Below are 20495 nucleotides of genomic sequence, written 5' to 3' on the forward strand. Positions count from 1 at the left end.
TGGCCCTACGCCAATGAGACACAGGGACCGTTGTGCCAGAATGGTTGAGTAGCCATGTCCCGGGCGTAAACTTCGATGGACTGTAACAACTCCTGGATGTGTTCAATCCACCACTTTTCTGGACCTGTGGGCAGATGTATTGTCATGATGGAGAAGGGCACCATGAGTGCTAGTTTTTGGAAAGCACCTGGAAATATCTTCCAGCAATTGCAGTAGGCATTGGTTGACATACCAGGCCCCAGTTACTATGTGCTGCTGCACAAGTGGTACAGTAGCAACATGATCAATCTTGGCCACAAAATGAGCCACCATCTGATTGGCCACGCTGTCTTATGTCTGAACTTCTGTGCTGGTGCACCTATAACTGGGATCCACAGAGCCCACTGTTAATATGTCTTGGTGTCAAAACTGTAAATCCAGGAGCCATGACTACTGATGATCTCCCAGACAGAATTTGAGCAACCACTATCAAACCTGGCCAGCAAGTTGAGGCACCAAGTTACATGAGCATCTTTCTGCTATTGAGTCAGCTGATGGGGCATTCAACATGCAGAAACCTTGCTTAAGCGTTTTCATGGAGTATCAAGCGGATAGATCCTGGTGAGATGCCTATCTATCTATCTCTCTACCTGGGCCTTTGTCACCCTGATGTCCAAGCATGGCAGCAACAGTGTCTTCGGCCTCTGCAGTGCTCATCGTTTTCCAGGGACCATTTCCTGCCCTAAAATTCTGGAAACTGCATTAACACAGAGGTTCGGGGCGATGCTTCCTCCCCAAAAGCAAATCGCAGTCAATCAAAATGCTCCTGCTGTCACCAGGGCCGTCTATTCATATGGGCTTAATGGGCACTTTCCCAGGGGCCCCAGGTGTATAAGGGCCCTATGCTGATAGCCGAGGATCCCCTTTTTCTAGGGATACCAAAATTTTGAAATTCGGCCCTTGGGAACTGGAGATATCCAACTTCATATCAGCAGTCCACATCCAACCTGTTAATTGCAATTCCCAGTCATATTTCTCAGGTTCTCTCTAATGTAGAGTTTTTCTGAGAGTATATTGCAAAAGCTGGTACTCTCCCTTTTCTGCTGACACTAGTGGCTTGTCTCTCTTATGCCCAGAACCAGAGATATCAGCCTTTCAGCAGCCGGTCCCTGCACCAGCTCCAAACGTCTGGTGTACAGTTTTATATTTTTGTCAATGGATTGCTCTGGCTCCTGATCTCTGATCCCCAAGTCCCCAGCACCTCCTGAAAGTTGGGACTTTTACTATTGAAGGCTAAGAAATCTATTTCCAAATAATGGCGATATCTGCAAGCTGCCATCCACCGGAAAATGACAAATATTAAACCCACTCCATTATCCAACCCTCCCCTGCGTATAAAACACCCCCTACCACCCTGAAAGTCATTTACAAGGGACCCGTCATTCAGCTCAGTGATCTTCCACACGTTAGTGTTCACCCTCCCACCACCTGTGCAGTAAATGAGTAATTAGCAGAAGTTACTGCTCCAGGTCCTACATGTTGAATGGAAGATAGAGCACCCCCTGCCACCCGTGGGACATCACAGCTGCTGCTGATAGCACCCCCCACCCCTAGGATGGGAAGGGCCCCAGTGAATTGCTTTGCCCAGGGGCCCACACTGCTGTTAAGACGGCCCTGGCTGTCACACACCGCTCTTAGTAGTCATAGAAGGTTATGGCTCTTCAGTGACCTCTGTTGAGCTCCATAAAGAGTTCATGAAGGAAGGTAAAGTGCTGATTTCTTTGGTGTGCAGTGCTGCTTATATACTGTTCTGTGCCTTGACATTTCACAAAACCTTTAGTCAGTGATTACAGTTCACAACCAGATCCGTCAGATACTGTTTACTGTAACCTATGTACTGCACATTCAGAAACTACTGCACTACTTTCATATTTAGAAAAGCTTCAAGAAAGTATGTACAAGCATGTACAAACAGTAAGTAAAGTTGTTGGATTGTGGAACCAAAATTAAAACTATGACAAAGCTAAGCACAACTAGAGACGCTTTCACCTCATGTAAACAAATTCTGGATCCTACAGTATCAGATTTTCACAAGATGCTTGTAACTAAATAAAGTGTGACATAAATACATCATTCGCCCAGCTTGCCACCTCATTCAGTAGGAGCTCTGAATCATGATGGAAAATCACCAGCTAATTAAAATCTGCCACTAGGGAGATCCTTGTTTATGTCCTGCTTTATTTTGCACTAAGTCGCTGCTAAGCCTGTCATAGCGACTGATAAAAAGTCATACATCTCTATGGTGTGTTGCCATGCATCATACATTTAGATACTGAAAGTGCAACAATCACATACTCAAAAAGCAGGAAGCCATTTTGTGTCTTATTCGCCAATGATGTCATTAGCATCTAGCAAATGAGTAGGCTAATAAGTTTTCTCACAAAATAAGAACCTACTCTGCCTGTGCGATACAAACAGGCTGATCGAGGCCGGAGCTAACGTTACACACCCTCCCTGAAAACGGCTTGGCACACCTGCATTTTTTTGACACTCCCAGTAAATGTCCAGCTACCACCCCCAAACATCAGCTTCCTGTCAATCAACTTGCAAACAGATCTTGTCTTAGTCAAAAAAAACCATTACAGCAGTATTTTTAGGCAGCAATAATAACCGTGATGCCACTGTACACACTATAACCATTTGCAAACATTATAGTTTTGAAGTAATGGTACCAAAGCAACATTCAATAAACCGATGGCCTCTTTACTAAAGATATTCTAAATATAAATTTATATTTACACAGAAAACTTTGGATATGGGTTATATGATACTGCTTGTGGCCCCTCAGTGTCCCCAGCCCTTTTTTGTAAAAAGCATACAAAAGTCCTCTTTGAGCACACACAGTTGACAGTTCGCAAGCATTGTTTCTCTCAAACCAACGCGCAGTGGCAGTCTCTGAAAGAGGCAAGGCGGTCACAGAGTGGGTCTGTACTTCCTGTCCCCAGAGTGGGTCTGTACTCCCTGTACAATAATTTGTTGTTAGACTAAACCTTAGTCGGTTACTTTTATATTCCCATTTACAATAGAACCAAAGCTTTAACAAACTCCATTACTGAACAGAAGCATAGCTTGTTCTCTAATAACTTTATCCCTCCCTGAATAAACCAGTAAGTTTATTTCCACACATGAATCAAAGACTTTACAACACTTATATCCTGCAGATACTGTAGACTGGCCTACTTTTAATATCTCAACAGACAACATTGTCCTTTATTATCAAGCCAAATATTAGGCACACCAGCAACAGTAACACAGGAACAGTTGCTATTGAGAGACAGATTATAGAACACGCTGAAAATAAATTTGGAGGGGTATTTTATAAATATACATTTGTGAAAGTAAATGTAAACGGCAAAGGTTAAATTTAATGAACATAAGGAACTCAATGGTTTACATACATATCCAATGGTTATTGGTCTGCACATGCGCAAAACCCATTCTGCACATGCGGATGTTGCAATATCTCCCACAGCTCCCTCTTAGCTGTAGCATGACTGGCATGATGCAGCGTTTGGGGAGTGGGGGGGAGCACAGAGCGGGAGTAGCAACTGGCACCATTCTTCAGGACAAGGGAGATTCGCACTTACTTTATATCCCAGCAGAGCCCAGGGTCTGCATCACTGGATGCAGGATTCCAGGCCATGGCTTACAACACAGGTCTTCAACCTGTGGCCCTCCAGATGTTGTGGAACTACATGTCCCAGCATGCCCTGAGGTTTTTTGGCATGCTCTTATAGGAAAAAATGTGGCAATGCATGTTGGAACATGTAGTTTCACAACATCTGGAGGGCCACAGGTTGAAGACCCATGGCTTACAAGATCTTGCGGCCAGTAGCAGCACTTAGATATTGCAGATGTATGCAGGGGGTGTATCTTTCCTCCTCCTGCTTCATTTGCATTGTATTCATATGGAAATTAACATCCGCTTTCCTGAAGAAATGATGGTACTTGTTTAGTTTCACGGCGGCAGCGTCTCAGTCGCAGCAGCGTCTGTGTCCCCTTGCGGGGCTCGCTTCACTCGCCCACGCTGCGGGTCTCGGTGGCTCATTGCGCTCGCCACGCTATCTAAAATCAACTCAATGCCAACATAGATAGTGGGGGTGTGAACTATTCACATTGGCATGGACTTTATTTTAGAAATCCTGGCAGTAAAAGTAAGAGAAGGTAATCAGTGGGAAGGAGAGAAGGTAATCAGTAGGAAGGAGAGAAGGTAATCAGTAGGAAGGAGAGAAGGTAATCAGTAGGAAGGAGAGGCGGCATGCATTAGAGGAGCAAAGAGTACAGGCAGAAGTGTAAAAAGAGATAAAGTCAGAGATGTAAATGGGAGAGGAGTGGGTGAGGGCTTTGTAAGAGAGTGTGAAAATATTGAATTTCATTTTGAAAGGAAAGAGGAGCCAGGGTAGGGCTTGTAAGATGGGGGAGGTGGATGTATGTTTGTATAGGAAGATGAGCTGGCTGAAGCGGAGAGAGATGGTTGTCAGAGATCCCAGATAGGAGATTACACTAGTCCAGTCAGGATATTATCAGGGCTAAATTTACTAAAGCTTCTAAAAATTAAGAGGTGATGTTGCCCATAGCAACCAATTAGATTATGTCTTACATTATGTAGGATGCAATAGAGAAATGATTGGTTGCTATGAAACTTTAGTAAAAAATGTACCCCTCAGAGAGTGGCTAAGGTTCTTAGTAGCATCCTAGGTAAGAACCTATCTGATCCTGGAAAAAAAATTGAGCTGAAAATGGCAGGTTTGTGAGAGTGGATGAAGGAAAGGGAGGAGTCAAGAATTACTCCAAGACAACAAACTTGGAAGCTTGAGGAGATAGTTGTGTCATCAATAGATAATGAGATTGTGTGAAGTGAGGTTAAGTGGGAGGGTGGGAAGATTTTAAACTCAGTCTGACATGTTGAGGACATCCAAGAAGAGAAAGAAGAGAGCAGGGGAAAGTTCAGTGAAGGAAAAGGTAGATTTTAGTGTCATCAGCATAGAGATGATATGGCAAGTGGGGGTGGAGTCATGATTAGAGACAGAGAAGGAACAGTCAGAGAGGTAGGAGGACTGCCAGAAAAAGGCAATATAACATAGACCAAGGAAGTAAAGGATATGCAGAAGGAGAGGGTGGTTTACAGTGTCAAAAGTAGCAGAGAGGTCAAGGAGAATAAGCAGAGGGTAGTGGCCCTTGGATTTAGCAGCAAGAAGTTCATTGCAGACTTTTGTGGGGACAGTTTCAGTGCAGTGGAGAGGATGGAAGCCAGACTGGAATGGATCAAGCAGGGAATGGGAGGAAGGAAAGACAGTAAGACAGTTGTAGGCATTATGCTCAAGGAGTTTGGAGGCAAAAGGGATGCATGGGATGATAGTTGGAGAAACTGTTTTGATCAAAAGTAGTTTTTTTTTTTTTTTAAAGCATAGGGGAGACAACAGCATGCTTGAAGGCAGAGGAGTTAGTGCCTGATGAGAGGAAGAGATTGATGAGGCAGAAGGAGAGAGGTAGTAGAGGAGGCAGGAGGGTATAGAGTCAAGTGAGGAGGTAGAGGGGGGAGCGTATTAGAGTCATAAATTCCTCTCCATATACAAGGGAGAAGGATGTTATAGTTGGTAAGTGATATGGGGAGGGGTGATAAGGGAAAGGAGGTGGCTGGTTGCCGATGGACTGGTGGGATGTGATGTCCTGACTTAGGGAGTCAGTCTAGGATGTGAAGTAAGTGGCAACGTCTACAGCAGAGCGTGATGCTTGATGATGAGGTGGTGAGCCAAATCTCCAGAATCGAAGAACAGGGGGACTTGCACTTGGCTTCTGTGGTCGATGCCAGGCTGCAGTGGGGGCCGTTTTCTAGATACAATGGAGTTTAACTGGGTCATACTTGCCTACCCTCCCAAAACTGATGAGAGGCTCCAGAAACTTGCATCCCCTCCTCAGCTATAAAGACAAATGCCGGCAATCGCGGAACTTCAGGGTTGCTACCTTGTCAACCCAGGTCAAGGTGTGCTGTGAAAGCACCAAAGCTTATAACCCTTGTCGAACAACCCAGCAATTCAACCCGGGTTATAAGAATGGTTAAACCCGGGTCGCCCTCTGTTTAATGGGCAAAAAGGGTTTTAATGTGAAAGCATCGGACCTGGGTCGGGTCTGAAAAGGGTAATAGTTGATGAGGTTTTAAAAAGACATAAGTCCATTAAGTTCAAACTATATTTCATCTCCTGTGGTGTAAATGACCTGGATGAGGTTACTACAGTACCTATCTGTTAAAAAACAAAATCCCAGATGACACAAAATGGCTGTCTAATAAATTTCGGTACTTGTTTCCTATCTGGGCACCCGCTAAGTTAATTGCGCACCATGCTATTCTCCGTAGAGAAATCTGATCGCATCGCATCGTACACATACACGATATTGAACGATGCGATGCGATGCGATGCGATCCGATTCGATTTCCCATAGGAAACAATGTTAAATGGATCAATTTACCCAAATCAGCATAGGGAAGAATGGTAAATGGGCCAGAAACCCCAAAAAAACCCACAGAGCAGTGGAATGTCCCCCCAAAAGTAGTTGACGCCACCCCGCCATCAACGTGAACCCGAAGCGTGGCGAGCGCAGCGAGCCCGCGAGGGGCGGCGGTACGCGTCCTCCGACCTTTTCATGCCCTACTATCCACTAGGGCGTGGAGTGAGAATAGAATAGTGTGGCGAGCGCAGCGAGCCACCGAGCCCGAAGCGTGGCGAGCGCAGCGAGCCCCGCGAGGGGACGCGGATACCTTCACAGGTAAACGCGTCCCTTTGCGGGCTTCCCAGGTGTCCGCGTCGCCATGGACACCTGGGAAGCCCGCGAGGGGACGCGTATAACTGTGAAGGTATCCGCTGCGCTCGCCACACTATTCTATTCTCACTCCACGCCCTAGTGGATAGTAGGGCATGAAAAGATCGGAGGACGCGTACCGCTGCGCTCGCCACGCTTCGGGTTCACGTTGATGGCGGGGTGGCGTCAACTACTTTTGGGGGGACATTTCAATGTTCAGGGGTGTTTTTGGCCCATTTACTATTGTTCCTATGATAATTTGGCTAAATTGAGCCATTTCACATTGTTTTCTATGGGAAATCGAATCGGATCGCATCGCATCGTTCAATATCGTGTATGTGTACGATGCGATGCGATCCGATTTCATTACGGTGCCGTACGTAGAAAACCTGGGCGCCCAGATAGGAAACAAGTACCTAAATTTCTGAGTTCAATATAGTACATTATAATGATTATAACCATGGATACTTTTTACTGATAAAATTTGTATAGCGCTTTTTTGAACATATCAATTGAGTCTGCTATCACAACCTTCTCTGGCAGAGTATTCCATAGCTTAATTACCCTTACTGTAAAGAATCCCTTCCTTTGCTGGGTGAGAAACGTCCTCTCCTCTAACCTTAGGGTGTGACCACGTGTCCTGTATACAGTCCTCTTGGAAAACATATTACCTGATAGTTCACTGGGTACTTGTGTAGTTTCACGGCGCCAGCATGGCGCCGTGCTACTTCCGGGTTCTACGCTCGCCACAAACTATGTTAAAAAAAGTAACTTAACTCCATGCCAACATGGATAGTTCGTACCTCCACTATCCATGTTGGCATGGAGTTGATTTTAAGTAGCGTGGCGAGCGTAGCGAGCCACCGAGCCCGCAGCGTGGGCGAGTGAAGTGAGCCCCACAAGGGGACTCAGACGCACGGCGCCATACTGGCGCCGTGAAACTACACAAGTACCGTTCACTGTGTTGACCCTTTATGTATTTTTATATTCTAATCATATCCCCTCTTAGACCCCTCTTTTCTAACAAACATAAACATAAGTAACCTGGCTAGCCTTTCCTCATAACTGAATGTTATGAATTCTTATGGTGTGTACACACGGTGAGATTCCCTTGCTATTCGACTTACGATTCGAGTGCTATACAATCTTTGCTATCTCTGTACTATTTACATACAATTTATACTATCTACATTCGATTTGCACTATACTGTATAGTCATTGCTGCCCTGTCTATTTGGGTTTGTGCTGTCACGGGAGCGTGCATCGGGATCAAAAGGTAAAAAACCTGTGCGATCTGCTTACGATCTGCATGCGATTTTGACTATATAATCAAAATCTAATGTCAAATCTCACTGTGTGTACACAGCATTAAACCCTTAATCAATTTTGTTGCTTTTCTCTAAAGGGGCATACACACGTAGAGATCTGTGCTGAGCAATTTTGCTAAGCTATTTTGCTAATCAATTTTGCTGGTGTCAAGATCTCCCATGGGGAGCACATACACATGCAGAGTTTTGTGCTAAGTGATTTTGCTAAGCGATTTTGCTAAGCAATTTTGCTTAAGCAAAAAAAGTCAGGGTAATGGTTCAGAATGAGAGATTGTGATCAGTATCTCTCATTCTGTACACACAGAGAGATTTGCAGTCATTTGCTAAGCAATCTTACTAGATTGTGACTGCAATCTCTCGGAGCATACACACGGAGAGATCTGTGCTTACTTTCTAAGCAATCTAGTCAGATTGCTTAGAAAATAGCACAAATTTGCTCCGTGTGTACACCCCTTAATTCTTTTCAAGTTCCATGGTGTATTTTTTTATGGAATAGTGCTCAGAACTGTACAATGTATTCTAGATGAGCCGTACCAATGTTTTATACAGTGGCACTGTCTTCTCTTGCCTCTGATGCCCCTTTTTATGCACGTAACTACCTTATTGTCCTTTGCTGCTGCTCCTTGACATTGAGCACTGCAGCTAAGTATATTGTGAATGAGAACCCCCAAATCCTTCTCCATTAACGATTCCTCTATAATTTTCCCAATTTAAATTGCATGCTGTTTCTAGTCCCTTACATTTATCAATATTAAACCTCATCTTCCATTTGTTGCCCAATCCTCCAGTTTATTTAAGTCACTCTGTAGAGAGGCTATATCCTGATCTAATTCTATTACCTTATATAGCTTAGTGTCCTCTGCAAAAATGGACACTTTGCTCACTAGATCATCACCTAGGTCATTAATAAATATATAAATGTTCAATAATAATAAACCACATATACATTGCCTGGTCTAAGTTCACACTTACTTCCTTATAGAAGCTAACCAAGTTACTGTAGTTTGACATGCCCTCTCCTTTACAAATCCATGCTTGTTCCCAATCTTATTGCACACCATGTACTCCTGAATGCTATCCCTTAATATACCCTCTAGTAATTTCCCCACTATTGATGTCAGACTTACTGGTCTATAATATCCTGGATGTGTTTTACTTCCCTTTTTAAATAGTGGCACTACATCTGCTATTTGTCACTCCCTTGGTATCGAACCTGATGAAATTTAAACTTTGAAAATGAAGTATGATAGCCAAGCTATTTCTTAACTCACTCTATTAGAACCCTAGGATGTAAGCCATCTGGCCCTGGAGAATTATTTTATCTTAATTTTGCATAATTGCTTATGGACTTTTTCCTCAGTTAAACAAGTATTAAGAAATGGGACATTATCATTTCTATTGTTTTGTAGGTACTTGTTTCCTAGCACGGCCACAATCGCGGGCATCGCGGGTCATTTTTAGTGGTCTGCGATGCGACCGACGCGATGCCCGCGATTTCCCATTGAAATGCATTGAAAAAAGTCAAAATCGCGTCGGTCGCATCGCAGGCGGCTAAAAAAGCCTTAAATGGTCCAGACACGATGCCCGCGATTTCCCATAGGGAACAATGTTAAATGCCTCAATTTACCCAAATCAACATAGGGAACAATGGTAAATGGGCCAGAAACCCCCCCAAAACACCCCTGAACAGTGAAATGGCCCCCCAAAATTAGTTAACGCCACCCCATGATCAACGTGAACCCGAAGCGTGGCGAGCGCAGCGAGCCCGCGAGGGGCGGCGGTACGCGTCCTCCGACCTTTTCATACCCCTACTATCCACGTCGGCGTGGAGTTGAGAATAGCGAGCCACCGAGCCCGAAGCGTGGCGAGCGCAGCGAGCCCCGCGAGGGGACGCGGATACCTTTACAGATAAACGCGGGTACCTTTACAGATAAACGCGGCGCTCGCCACGCTTCGGGCTCGGTGGCTCGCTGCGCTCGCCACACTATTCTATTCTCAACTCCACGCCGACGTGGATAGTAGGGGTATGAAAAGGTCGGAGGACGCGTACCGCTGCGCTCGCCACGCTTCGGGTTCACGTTGATCGTGGGGTGGCGTTAACTAATTTTGGGGGGTCATTTCACTGTTCAGGGGTGTTTTAGGGGGTTTCTGGCCCATTTACCATTGTTCCCTATGTTGATTTGGGTAAATTGAGGCATTTAACATTGTTCCCTATGGGAAATCGCGGGCATCGCGTCGGTCGCATCGCATGCGATTTTTTTGCCCGCATGCGATGCGACCGACGCATTTTTTTTTACCTGCGATGCCCAAGATCATGATCGGTGTGGCCGTGCTAGGAAACAAGTACCGTTTTGTAAAATTCCCACCACCATATATTATAATATATTATAATTATACATATTTCTGAGCCCACAGCAGCTTTTCTCCACAATTGAAACAATCCTGGCTTGCAGTGCTACAATCCAACTGGCTAATGTCACAGTGCGCCAAAACATAACCAGACAAATCAATAGTGTTTTGATTTTCTTGAAGCAACTAGTGTACAGTGATAATGGAGACCTTAAGGCCCATACACACTCGAAGATTTTCATTTCAAAAGACTTTGCCAAAATCTGTGAAAGATATATCTGTCACCAAAGTAGTGCGTACACACTGAGCTACTTTCCCCAAAGAGCAAGAGATTTTCATGAGGCGAAAGACTTTGCTGAAAATCTTTCATATAAAAGGCTATTTACATAATGGGCGGGGTTTGAATTCCATGGGTGGAAGCAGGGGCCATTTTATTCAGTGCATTACTGTTCTAGGGGCCTGATTCAGAACTGATCGCTGGGCTTATATTCGGAGGCCAGCAAACAGGTAAACGCTACCTGACTCTGCTCCGACTGGGCAAAATCCCACCCATGTGCACAACTACGATTTAATTTGCCACTGTGCACGTAGGGAGAAATCCGTTCACCTGCCCCAGCAATGTATACATTACCGCCACAACAAAATATACATTGGGGGGCAGTGGTGGTGGTAACATATACATTGCTGACCTGCGTCGGCAGTGTATACATTAATGCCATAAAAATATACATTGATGGCCAGTGGCAGCGGTATCATATACATTGCAGGTCTGCTCTAGCAGTGTTTACATTAATAACTATAATCACTATACATTGGTGCGCAGCAGTGCTTAAAGTGGTCCTGGTGAGGTGGGGAAATTCGCTTCCCTGACTCTCCCCCCCCCCATTATGTCACAGCCACACAGTCAGGAAAAGAATAATGTGGGCCACATAATACCACCCCTGATTCAAATGATGCCCCACAGTGCAAAACGACCCAAAACCTAATAAAAACAGGACATTTTGTGCCAAAAAAATAAGGGCATGGCTTTATGGGACAGGGACACAGAAATGCACACAGTAATGCCAATTACACATTATGCCACACACCGTAATGCCCATTATACTATATGCCAAACACGGTAATGCCCATTACACAATATGCCAAACATGGTAATGCCCATTTTTTATTATGCCACATAAGTGCCGCTTACATACATGCTCATTGCCAGGTATTACATTCTCAGTGCCAGGGGTAACATGCCCAGTGCCAGAGGTGTGCACTGTGTGGGAAAGGAGACAGCAGGGCAGAGCGGTGGGAAACCCGCATGTCACAGAGCAGGTCCATCTGTCCGTGGTGTGGCTATTTCAAATGACTCGCGAGCCAATCGGTGCTCGCGGCCCGGCAGCTGCTCATTTGTTGCCGTCCCACAAGCTCTGATTGGCTCACAAGCCATTTTAAAATAGCTGCGCCACGGACGGATGGACCTGCTTTGAGACATCCGGATTTCCCACCGCTCTGCCTGGCTGTCAGCTGTTTAGCGATGCGGACGGAGGCGGAACATTCCCCCTCCAAAATGGAACTGATGGAACGCAGTTCCGCCCCGTTCCTGCTCACTTTAAACCTGGTGGGCAGTGGTGCCCATAATATGTACATTGCTGGCCTGTGTCAACAATGTATATATTACTGGCCTGTAAGTAACATTGGTGGGCAGTGATGCCAGTAAAATATACATTGCTGGCATGTGCCAGCAATGTATATATTACTGGCTAATTCATAATTATTTGTGGGCAGTAAGCAAATTAATAATCATTGGTGCCCAGTGGTGCCAATAATATATACATTGCTGGCCTGTGCCAGCAATGTATATATTACTGGCTTATAAGTAACATTACATTGGTGGCAAGTGGTGCCAGCAATATATACATTGCTGGCATATACCAGCAATGTATATATTACTGCCTTAAAAATGTAACATTGGTGCCCAGTGGTTCCAGCAATATATACATTGCTGGCATATGCCAGCAATGTATATATTACTGCCTTAAACATTAAACATTGGTGGCCAGCAGTGCCCCCTGCTCTCAGTGCTCTGTGTTAAGCATAGCAGGGGGCGGGGCCAGCAGAGTTTGTTGCCGGGTGAGGGAAAAGTGCTCCGTGGTGAGCACTGAGCAGGAGGGTGGGACAAGCAGCCCGGGACTCGGAGCAGGATACGTGGAGCCGGCGCAGCAGCACTTGGACAGGGTGAGTATTATGACAGGCGGGGTTGGGGGGTTGGGGGGGGGGGGGGGGCGGCGCGGGGCGGAGGGGCGGTCCGCCGGGCTGAAAGTGGTTAATCTTTCAGCCCGGCAGCGTACACACACAGCGATGATGGATGGTAAACCATCCATCATCGCTACATCTGCTGGTAAAACCAGCAGATGAACCACCTTGCTAGCGATGATGCGGGAGCGCGCATCATCGCTAGTCGGCAATCTGGGGGGCATACACACTGGGCGATTTTCAGCTGAAAATCGCTCAAAACTGCCGTTTTGAGCGATTTTCAGCTCAAAGTCTGCAAGTGTGTATGGGCCTTTAATTAAAAAAAACACTTATGAAAATACTATACTGATATAATTAATTCTATAAAAATTCAATGTAATTACAATTGTTTGCTTTTTTATAACTGTCACTAATGATTGTTACATAAAAATGGCAAAAAAGACATTTAGAATAAGGAAATACAATAAGGAACAAAGTTAATGCAGTGTTTACCAAACAGTGTGCCTAGGTACCCTGGAGTGCCTTAAAGTGGTGTTCATTCTAGCACCTGCACATTTCAAAACCTGTGTAGTTCTTCCGACATCAGTGCTTCTTGCATAATCTGGTATGTATTTCAGCAGTGATATACAGACCAGCTGTGCTAGAAGCACAGAAACAGAGAGCAACACCCCAGGCAGGAATGAGGAACTGCACAGGTTTTGAAAGGTGCAGGGTGCTAGAATCAACACTATTGAGGCACTTGCAGCGGTACAGTAGGTTGGTGGTCGTGGACCAATTATAAATATTTATGGTGAATATAATAGGAAAAAAACAGTTCTTGTGGCTTCCAATTGTAAAATGTGTGGACAAACAGAGGCAGGTGCTTTCCCTTATCACACAACTGAAGAGTGACATATAAACACAATTTACTTCATTTAATATGAATCTTTTGGCTCATGGTGCCATGAAAAAAAATAGTGGTACTGTAGGAAGGGCAGCCAGTGCCAGATTAAGCCTTCGGGGGGCCTGGGGCACTTTAGACAGGGGGTCCCCCCCTTGCAACTTGTCTTTACTGGCCGGAAACTGCATGGAAAAATATTACAGTATACACATACCACATGAAAAGCCTGTGTTTGTCCCTCTGCACATTACTCTGTAGGAGACCTCACAGTCCTAGTGCTGCCTCTGATAAAAACCCTCCCATGACTAGGCTGCTGCTGCTGTCCTCCATAGTCCTAAAAAGCATGTAATGGGCTCCACCAATCAGAGCTTAACACAAACTTCGCAGCCTCTGCCCTCTTATGCAAAGTGTCATGGGGCTTAGTCAACTCCCAGTAATGCACTGCACACTTGTGCAGTCAGTGTGCCTTGGCACCCCATGCTCAGCGCCATTAGTCATTGTCACATTGGCAGATAGGTGAAGCTGCAGCACTACCCCACTCACATGCACAAAACCTTTAGCTAAAAAAAAAGAAAAATAGTAACAAAAAATACATGCCAACCACAGGGGGCTCCAGGGGTACTGATCCTTTTTGCCCCTGCTTTAATCCGGCCCTGAGGGCAGCTGAGGGAGGGAAGCCAGCACTTATTACCTGGGCTCTGTTCGCCCCCCCCCCCCCCTCCTTCCCTCCCGAGCAGCAGCATGAGCTCTCACGCTGTCAGTGTTGACAGCATATGAGACACTTATGGTGAGCCTGTCAGCACCGCAGACAGCACATGGGGGTGTGAAATAACAATCCCCCCTCGACTGATTTAGATGTTTTTCCCTGTTTTCCTCTTTGAGGGCGTGGCCACACCTCCCGCTATTAGACAACGACTCCTATGATTAGGCCATGCCCCAAATATTTTGCCATACTACTCGGCAGCTCTGACTCTAGGGTGCTGTGATTCAAAAAAGTTTAGGAAACCACTCACTTACTGTATCAAGCAGTGAAAATAGTGAATATATCCATAGCAACCAACCAGCTTTAAGGAAGCATTTATAAACTGCATTCTTGAAATTAATCTGTAGATGCCGATTGGTTTCTATCGGCAATTTCTTCATTTGTCCACTTCTGTACTATTTTCACTTCTTGACACATCAACCTCAATGTTTGTTATCCCAAGATAATGTTGAATTTAGACAGGGACAACAAAAGTGAACATTTGTACATATATATATATATATATATATATATATATATATATATATATATATATATATATACATACAAATGTTCACTTTTGCAATTTATAGTACATGGTACAGAAAAATAGTTGCATTAGGGGAGATTGCACTGAAGTATTCATTAGGGTGGCAGTGACACAGGGTTAGGTGCCATTGAGGGGAATAAGGAGTAATAAACATTATATGTATATATATGTATATATATATATATATATATATATATATATATATATATATATATATATATATATGTTGAAGCAAGTGGGCACTCTTAAGATTTTTCACCCTGCACGGCGGCAGGTTTTAAAGGTAAATAAGTTGAAAACACACAAGTTTAGTGGGTCAACGTTTCGGGCTCCTGGCCCTTTATCAAGACATGTCTTGATAAAGGGCCAGGAGCCCGAAACGTTGACCCACTAAACTTGTGTGTTTTCAACTTATTTACCTTTAAAACCTGCCGCCGTGCAGGGTGAAAAATCTTAAGAGTGCCCACTTGCTTCAACATATATCTTTCCACACCAGGATTGTGTGGCACCAAAGTCTTCATACCTCCAACAGTGAGTGCCGGGAATCCTTCTTCATATATATATATATATATATATACACACTTAACATCGGCACTCACCTTTCCTAGTTTTGGGGTGCCCTATGGCTTGTGACCACATTGTTTAAACAGACATTGGAGGGGCTCTGCACACACTAAATTAACTGATAATAAATAGTGGAGATTTGGTTCATGAATTGATCAATGCATTTAAGCCTGCAGCCCCCGTCAAGGGACCCCACTGTTCTGCAGGTCCTACCACTATCGCTGAAAATGGCTGCAATACACACAGTGGCGGATTCAGGGGGGCACCCGGGCACGTGCCCCCCCTGTCATTTATTTTGTAGCTGAGGACCAGGGCTTTCCAACGAGCCCAGCCCCGTGTCTCTAGCCCCCCGGGAACCGGAGATATCGCCTGGCAAACCTGTAACGTTTTTTCCCCATAGGATAATATGGGACCCGTCAATTCCGACCCCCACCCGGTTCCGACGGCTGCCAGTTCCCGCCCTGGCATCACAGAAGCTTGTGGTTGATTTCATTCAATTCCAAATCGCTGGGCCTTCAATATGATACCAGGCTGGTCGAAATCGGTTAATCGGTTCCAGAGATATTGCATGTAAACCGATTTCCTTATTTTTGAAATGTAATTTCATGGCTGTTCATGTTTTTGAGGGCAGATTACTCTGGAACCAAACGTTCCAGTTTCACTGGACCAAAATCATTCAAAGCCCACTCAAAAGTTCTTCAATATAATACTTGTCTCATGTAAATGGGTCAGTTGGTTCCGAAGATATAGCCGGTTAAATGAGATAACTGGTTAAAGGGGGGAAGGGGTGGTTTTCTTTCCCCCTCACACCAGAAAATGCAGGGACTAGGCTGGTGTAAAAAGGGGCCAACCTGGGAATGCATTTTCTGGTGTGAAAGGGGTATTATTTCAAATAGCCGGGACCTGCAGTGCTCTGAATACAGCCAGGCTCTGACACGGTCAGTGGCTATCACTTCTGCCTGGCAATGAGCATGTAATCCCACATGGCAACTAGCATGGAACCTCTGGCAATGAGCATGGAACCCTTGGCAATGAGCATGTAGAGAAGCAGCCTCTGCCCTCTTATGCAAAGTGTCATGGGGCTTAGTCAACTCCCAGTAATGCACTGCACACTTGTGACCACAATAAGACTATCTGCTATCTGGTCTGAAGTCTTATTGTGGTCACATTCTCTCATGCACCATGTTTTAACTAAGATTCCATAGCTTATGTTAGCCATTTCCCTAGATCAGCGGTTCCCAACCTGTGGTACGCGTACCCCTGGGGGTACGCGTCCACCCGCTCGGGGGTACGCGGTGGCCCAGCCTGTAATGGCGGCCGCGGCAGAGAGGGGAGGCTTTTCCAGTCTCCTAAAAAAGCCTCCAGGCTCCCCCAACCCGCCGGGGGAGCAAGCGCCAGCGGGGAGCCGCCGGCTCATCAGGCAGCAGAAGCAGAGAGGGTGGCGGTCACAGAGCTCACTGTGCGCCGCAGACAGTCTCTGAGCGTCTGCCGAGAGCAACAAGTGCCAGCAGTGGGGAGCAGTAACCCCTCCACCTCCACCCAGTGACGTCGCTAGGGGGGTGCGGGCCAGACCGGGTGTCACCCTTCTGTGGGGTGACACCAAATAGAGCTGCTCTAACACCCGCACCCCTGCGTCCACTATCAACCATTAACACTAGCAATTAACACTCGCTGCCACAACTGCATGCGCAGCCGTCAGTCCAAACGCTGCCCGGCACACACCTACTTATGCTCTCTCCGCTGCTCTGCAATGTATCTCCCCGACCCTAACTGGCTCCTGAGTCCTGCTTTTCGTCACATCACATTTCCTGACACAGGCAGTGGTGCCGGCAGCCAGAAGCATCAGGGGTTAATCTCCCACAGTCTGACTCTGTCCGCATAGGCTGACACTGCATCTCCTTTGCTAGTTCCTGTTCCTGGCTGCTTGTGTTGTTAGGTCTCTAGGAAGCATGGATTCGGAACTACTCATGTGCTCCGTTACTGAGCCCTCCCCCTCTGCTGCACGGAGAGTGACAAGCAAACTGGTGAGTTTAACCCTCTGTAATCCTGGTTACATTTAGGAAATCGCGTGTGTGCATTTATTATACAAACACAGTATATAGTATTGATCCCAGAGCCACTGTCCAAGCCACCCACTCACCCACCCTGTGTCAGCTCTTTCACCCTGCGTCAGCACTCTCACCCTGCGTCAGCACTCTCACCCTGCATCTGCCCTCTCTCACCTGCATCATTCTGCCCTCTCACCCTGTGTCTCTCCCCCTAATATGTCCTCCTCCCACCCTGCACCCTACGTCTCCCCTCTCACACCCAGTGTAGTAACACATGGTGTATCGAGAGATATATATGTACTGTATATATGTCTATAGAGATACACCAGCACCTTGATAAAAAAAAGCCTGGGGGGGGGGGGGGGTGGCGCCAGACGATATTTTGGCTGGGGGGAGCAATATTTTTAGTTACGCCAGTCCCCCCTCAGTGCGTGCCGCCGTCCCCCGGTGCATGCTGGACATTGTAGTCATCCCTCCCTCCCCGGCTTTTACTTCCTGTAAAGTGACTGCCCCGGTGCTTAAAGTGACTGCCCTGGCGCGTAAAGTGATTGCCCTGGTGTGTTACACTTGAGCAGCGGCTGGGGGTGAGGGAGAACCCGCTGTTCCAGGAGCACCACACCTCATTTACTTCCATGGACGGTGTCGGCCGGGTCCGCAGCTTACAAGAAGACAAGTCCCCAGCTGCCTTTAAGGTATCTGTTCTACTGACAGGTTAGTGGGGTTGGGTAGGTTACACTTGTACTGGGGATGGCAGCGGGTAGAGAGATATACACACAGGGATACCTCTCTCTCTCCCCCTCTCGCTCGCTCTCTCTCTCTTCCTCTCTCTCTCCCCCGCTCGCTCTCTCTCTCTTCCTCTCTCTCTCCCTCTCTCCCCCTTTCGCTCTCCCCCTCTCTCTCTCTCTCTCCCTCCCCCTCTCTCTCTCTCTCTCCCCCTCTCTCTCTCTCTCCCCCTCTCTCTCTCTCTCCCCCTCTCTCTTCAATTGAGGCCACACCCCTTTTAGGCCACGCCCCTAAAAAATACGCGAGGGGGTACTCATAAATGAAATTCCTAATCAAGGGGTACGGGAGACAAAAAAGGTTGGGAACCACTGCCCTAGATGATTAGTGACAGGTGTGTTGGTAGCTGCTCGCCTATAAAACCACAGTCTGCTGTGAGCTTCAGACCAGATAGCATGCCTAGTATCAAACATTGATGTGATAGCTATGTGTATTGTAGCCATTTTCAGCGATAGTGGTAGGACCTGCAGAACAGTGGGGTCCCTTGACGGGCTGCAGGCTTAAATGCATTGATCAATTCATGAACCAAATCTCCACTATTTATTATCAGTTAATTTAGTGTGTGCAGAGCCCCTCCAATGTCTGTTTAAACAATGTGGTCACAAGCCATAGGGCACCCCAAAACTAGGAAAGGTGAGTGCCGATGTTAAGTGTATATATTGTTTATTAGATTAATTTTTTAAATTAGTCTTATTGTGGTCACATTCTCTCATGCACCATGTTTTAACTAAGATTCCATAGCTTGTGTTAGCCATTTCCCTAGATGATTAGTGACAGGTGTGTTGGTAGCTGCTCGCCTATAAAACCACAGTCTGCTGTGAGCTTCAGACCAGATAGCATGCCTAGTATCAAACATTGATGTGATAGCTATGTGTATTGTAGCCATTTTTAGCGATAGTGGTAGGACCTGCAGAACAGTGGGGTCCCTTGACGGGCTGCAGGCTTAAATGCATTGATCAATTCATGAACCAAATCTCCACTATTTATTATCAGTTAATTTAGTGTGTGCAGAGCCCCTCCAATGTCTATGTATATATATATATATATATATCGGTGTTGGGGTCCGGCATTCCCAGAAGAACGAGATAACTGCCAACGGTGCCCTCACAGGTTAAGCGGGATGCAGGATACAAGGTGGTCGGTGCGGCACTCGTTGTTGAAATAAATAAAGAGTCGACAATACTGTGTCTTAAGTCCTATATAAGAGATGAAAAAGCAGGAGAGAGGGTCCTGCTCATGCAAGTTTATGAAATATGTACTTTTATACATAAAACATTTGACAATCATCCATCCTACCTATAAGCAATTTTTTTTATATACCACTTCCTAGCGCTACTATATATTGTTCATTTTATGAATTTAGGGGACTGACTACCCCACCTTCTTAGTAGCTGCTCCATTAAACATACCATACCAGCTCCTGTTCAGAACTACTTAGGTAATTATTTTTCTTGCTAATACTGTCATCTACTGTCTTAACCTGGTATTGCACAATTATTCATTAATTTTCATTGAAGCGAGTGCCTGTATAAAAGAATGCTATATTTTTCAGACATGCTCTAGTTATCTCTTATGATTGACAACAAGCTATGCCACTTCTCCTTCATGAAAAGATCTTCCCATTCAATATGAAGAATAGTTTTCTGATCATTGTAATGAGAGCCAAGTCAACATCATTTACATATTATTAAACTAGGTGATTCATCACGCCCTACGGGCGCTCTTACGCCCTGGTGAACATTGAATAATTGTATTGTGTAAATGTTAGCGCTCCACCAACCGTTCTTTTCCCCCATGTAATGTGCTTTTACCTTTGCCCTGTCACCCCCAGTGCCCTGCTTTCCCCCGTCTGCCGTGCACACCTGGTGGCTCAGGGGGGCCGTGGTGTGTGTTACTGCGTTGGGGAGGGAGGAGTAGAAGCTGCTGCCACTGGCGGTGCTGCTGAGCACCGGGGACACAGGCGGGGTTACCGGGGAGGCGGCGGGCGGGGGCTTCGTTGGCTGCAGGTAACTCATTTCACGCAGTTATCCTCCCATTCATGGACACCACCCAATGGCCTGTGACTCTCTTATGCCCTGCCACCCTCTACTCAATGACATGTTACCCCTTTGTGCCCTGCTTTCCTTACATGTCCTCTTACCCTCCCATGCCCTGCCACCCCATCCCACTGCCTGTG

The sequence above is a fragment of the Crinia signifera genome, chromosome 6 (genome assembly GCF_055691185.1).
Source record: "Crinia signifera chromosome 6, ASM5569118v1, whole genome shotgun sequence".
NCBI lineage: Eukaryota > Metazoa > Chordata > Amphibia > Anura > Myobatrachidae > Crinia > Crinia signifera.